The sequence below is a fragment of the Engraulis encrasicolus genome, chromosome 12 (genome assembly GCF_034702125.1).
Source record: "Engraulis encrasicolus isolate BLACKSEA-1 chromosome 12, IST_EnEncr_1.0, whole genome shotgun sequence".
Lineage (NCBI taxonomy): Eukaryota > Metazoa > Chordata > Actinopteri > Clupeiformes > Engraulidae > Engraulis > Engraulis encrasicolus.
Window position 1 is genome coordinate 2,759,247 of NC_085868.1, and position 5,000 is coordinate 2,764,246.

The 5,000-nt window shown below is 50.6% G+C and overlaps 1 protein-coding gene across 1 annotated transcript in view; it reads left to right on the forward strand.

Moving 5' to 3' along the window:
* LOC134459195 (zinc finger protein GLI2-like) overlaps window positions 1-5,000 on the forward strand; it is a 153,725-nt gene that overhangs the window by 111,297 nt on the left and 37,428 nt on the right. The window lies entirely within an intron of this gene.

Below are 5,000 nucleotides of genomic sequence, written 5' to 3' on the forward strand. Positions count from 1 at the left end.
CTACATCAGCCCTGTGGGTAATGAGTACACACATCCGCATGCATGCATGCACACACACACACACACACACACACACACACACACATGCTTGTTTAGGCCCTAAAGACAGAGGGTCAGGTATACAGTATGTAATCGGGTGCCAATTTAGCAAGTTCAAATGGTTCAGGTTCACTTTTGTCTAATGCACTGTCAACAGACACACACACAGGAGCGTTTGCACACGCGCGTGCACGCATGGACTCACACACACGCACACACACACGCAAGCACTTAGTCGCTGAACGGCCCAGGGCATTAGAGGAAGTCCATGCTCGCGAAGAGCTTTGTTTCTTAAGTTGTTCCGGACCCCCTTAAAAGCCTCAGTACATGACAAGCTTCTGTTTTTCACTCTACACACACACATATTCCATATTGATGAAGGGGTTTCCAGATCCTCCTATGGTCTTGGTGTTGTTCGAGTGTCCTGAAAGATAGTTTACCTGCAAATATGCGTGTGGTGGCGTGTGGCTTTATAAGACGTTGGGTAGTACAAGCATTTTGTATGACAGATTGTAATATTGCTTTTGTCAAGCTATAGAGCTGTAGAGAGGCGCTTTTATGCACTGTCCATTTTCCCACAGTGTCGAAACAAGAGGGCAGGTTACTATGGACAATATCTCATGTGTCTGCTGGGGATTGTTATAAACATTGGAGGGCTGGGGGCGAGGGCGGGGGGCTGAGGGCGAGGGCGGGGAGGGCGACGGGGGGGGGGTATGGAGTGTGTGTTTAGTGGGGACCAGGACTGATCGTACCAAGGTGACGTTTATGAGACTCCTTTTATACACAGAGGACTGGTGTGCGTGCGTGTGTGCGTGTGTGTGTGTGTACGTGTACATGTACGTGTGTGTGTGTGCGTGTGCCTGCGTGTGCGCGCGTGCGTGTGTGTAATGTAATGAATGGCTGCTTTCATCTCTTACTTCCTGCCTCACCTTAAAAGGGTCGCCATGCCAAGAGACAGCAGGGAGAGAGAGAGAGAGAGAGGAGAGAGAGAGAGGAGAGAGAGAGAGGGAGAGAAGAGAGAGAAGAGAGAGGAGAGAGGAGAGAGAGAGAGAAAGAGGACAGAGAGGAGAGTTTTTTGGAAGGGGGGGCAGGATATGGGTATGGAGAGTGGGGGGAGTTGGGGGTGGTGTTCTTTCGATGAATGCCAGGGTGTAGTAGTGTCATCTATCAGCGTCTGGTTAATGAAAGTCCCCCATCAACGGCGCCCCCACTGCCTCTAAAGGAGATCCCAAACAGGTACACAGTGTGTGTGTGTGTGTGTGTGTGTGTGTGTGTGTGTGTGTGTGTGTGTGTGTGTGTGTGTGTGTGTGTGTGTGTGTGTGTGTGTGTGTGTGTGTGTGTGTGTGTGTGTGTGTGTGTGCGTGTGTGTGTGCGTGCGTGCGTGCGTGCGTGTGTGTCTATTGCTCTCTGCACTGTACTCTGTGCGTGAGACGTGTTGAACTCGTGACCCTGTTGTGAGTTCAAAGTGGCGCCGTGATGGAGAGAGCTACCTTAACCTGACCCCACTCATTCAAAGATGACCCGATTTAGACTCTCTTTCTCTCTCTCTCTCTCTCTCTCTCTCTCTCTCTCTCTCTCTCTCTCTCTCTCTCTCTCTCTCTCTCTCTCTCTCTCTCTCTCTCTCTCTCTCTCTCTGACTATATCTCACTGTCCCTCCATCTCCTATTCTTTCTCTCTCTCTCTCTTATACCATCCATCTCATCTGTCTTTTTGTACCCTTTATCTACCTCCTGCTCCTCCTCTTCTTCTCTCCTCCGCTGTTTCCATCTCTCTATCTTTCCCTCCATCTCATACTGGCTCATTTTTCTTCCTCCATTCCTTTCTCTACCCTCCACCTCCTCCTCCCTTTCTCCACTGCGCTCCTTCTTTGACTTAGTCTATCTGTCTTTCCTCTTAGTGCAATGTGCCACTCTCTGCCCTCCTGTCTCTCTTCACTTTTCTCTTTTGTTTCTGTACTCCCTTTCTCCTCTCTCTTTCACTTTAATCTCTTACTTCTCACCATGGCATTCTGTCTCTCTCCTACTCTCCCTCTCTCTGTATATCTCCCTCTTCTGCTTCTTCTTCTCTCTGCTATGGCTATGCTGTAGTCTCTTTGTGTGTCGCTGGCGGGCCTCTACACTATTTGCTGGAAATACTCAACTGCATCATAGCAACATTGCTATGACATTACAGAGAGCCTTTTTGGTGACCGTAATGTTACAACACGGGGGTGAAGTGCCAAGGGGTGCAATATGCAGACTAGGCAATTGCCTAGGGCTCCACCAAGACTGTAGGGGCTCCCAGCAGTCAGCCCAGCCATGGCCAACAAAAACTATCCAAGAGGGCCCATGTCAATATTTTACTTAGGGTCGAGAAATGGGTAGAGCCGTCACAGCATTCACACAAGCATTGGCCTGTTAAAGTCTGTCATTTACCTCAGGTCTCATAGGTGTCTCCCCCCATTTTCACCCTCTACCTCCGCCTCTCTCTCTCTTCCCATCTCTCTCTCTCTCTCTCTCTCTCTCTCTTTCTGTCATCTCCCTCACCTCACCTCACTGGGGTGTTTTCCCTTCGTCTGCCCGTGCGTGACATTTACGAAGGGATCCTCACGAACGAACGGACGGACGGCAGGCGAAAGAAAAAAATCAGGCGATCAGGCATGTGCGTTGGCGGCGTTGGCCAGCTAGAATTTATGCCCTCTCGCCGTTTAATTGGTGGTTGAGAGCTGTCCTCAGACATTCATCACCGATGAGGGATGTGTGTGTGGTTGCGTGTGTGTGTGTGTGTGTGTGTGTGTGTGTGTGTGTGTGTGTGTGTGTGTGTGTGTGTGTGTGTGTGTGTGTGTGTGTGTGTGTGTGTGTGTGTGTGTGTGTGTGTGTGTGTGTGTGTGTGTGTGTGTGTGTGTGTGTTTGGCGTAAGTGGACCTGCAAGTCTTCCTGTGTCTGCTGCCGTTTACCCTGATGGAAAAATCCGGCTATTCAGCTCCCTCCCTCCCTCCCTCCCGACACTGCAGCCTGTAGCCAGAGGTGGACTTTCCATCAGACAAACCTAGGCAATTGCTTAGGGCCCCGATCAAATCTGACCTTCAAAGGGGCCCCAACTGTCACGCCAGTCGCGGTAAACACACAAAAAATTTTGGCTCGATCTTAATTTTCACTTATGTAAAGTAAACAGAGATATACATGAGACAAAACACTAAAATAGCACCAATCACAGAATTGTATGTCTATACAATGACTTTTGAGGGTCTCATTTTTATATTTTGTCTAGGGCCCCAAAATGGCTAGATCCGCCCCTGTCTGTAGCCTATAGCCTGCCACTGCTGTTTGTGTTGGCAGCCCACTGCGCGTTAACTCAAACACCCACAAACATTTTTCCCTCCCTCTCCTCCCTCTCCTTTCCTCCCTTCGATTTCCCTCCTCTACTCCCCTCCCCTCTCCTCTCCTCCCTCCCCTCTTCTCTTCTCTTCTCTTCTCTTCTCTTCTCTTCTCTTCACTTCTCTTCTCTTCTCTTCTCTTCTCTTCTCTTCTCTTCTCTTCTCTTCTCTTCTCTTCTCTTCTCTTCTCTTCTCTTCTCTTCTCTTCTTCTCCATATAGTTTCACCTCATCATCCTCTCCTCGTCACCTCTTCCCTGCACATTAACTCAAACACCCACAAGCATTTGTCCTCCTCTCTTCTCCTCTACTCTCCTCTTATGCCTTGCCTCTCCTCTCCTCTCCTCTCCTCCCCTCTCCTCCCCTCTCCTCTTATGCCTTGCATCTCCTCTGCTCACCTCTCCTCTCCTGTCCTCTCCTCCCCTCTCCTCTTCTTGTGGTAGTAAGTTGATATTCATCTGGTAATGATGGGGTGTATGGGGTGAAGAAGAGGGTTACTACCTTCTTGAGTTGAATGGAAAGATCAACATACTGTACATGTTATGTAAAGTACACTTTTAATCGAGGACGATGGTTCACAATAAAGGAGTGTTAAGTCTCTCCTCCCTGTAGTTTCACCTCCTCATCCTCTCCTCATCATCTCCCCTTTTCGCCATGGTAATGCAAACACCCACAAACATTTTCCCTCCTCAGCTCGCCTCTCCTCACATCCCCATCACCTCACTTCGTGGTCCCCTCCTCTTTCCTCTTCTTTCCTCTACTCTTGTCTCTGCTGCCTCTACCACTTTCCTCCTCTCACGTCTTCTGCCCCTGGCCCCGTCTCCAGGCCCCCTTTCCCCCACCCTAACTGCCTGCCTCACTTCTCCTCCCGGGGTAAGATCAGGTTCCCTTGCCCATTCCCATCCCCATCCCCATCCCTAAGCCCCTCACCACCTCCATCGCAGTGTCGAGGTTTGATGTGTGCTGGCACCTGTGGCCTCACTGCGGCGTGGTGGGTAATGGTGTGGTGTGCAGCGTCGTGTGGGCACACAGACGGCTCTTTGAGATCTACCCTCCATCTCCTCCACCTCCTCCTCCATCTCCACCATTAGGCCTGCACCTACCCGTAAACCATCCACCCCACTGACCATACCACTGCCACTTTACACCTAACACGTGGGCAGTGGTGCGGGCACACAGACGGGCCTTTGAGACGTTCACCTCCTCCACCACCTCCTCCCATCTCTCCACCACCTCCTCCACCACCTCCCAACTGTCCACCTCCAGGGTAGTGTGTGGTGGTGGTGCTGTATGCCTGAATGGGTCGCTTTCACACAGGCAGCCCTCGGGGCTCCACGGTTAATATGCACAGGCCTGAAAATCCTGTTTGTTTAATAGTCGGGCCATTGATGAATTTGTTTAATATGAACGCTGGAATAATAATGTTGCCCCTGCTTGCGGCGTGCCGTGAGGTTTCGGACACGCTGCGTTCTCTCCCAGTCACTTGCTATTGCGCTCTCTCGCTCCCTCACTCTCTCTCTCTCTCTCTCTCTCTCTCTCTCTCTCTCTCTCTCTCTCTCTCTCTCTCTCTCTCTCTCTCTCTCTCTCTCTCCCTCTCTCTCTCTGAGA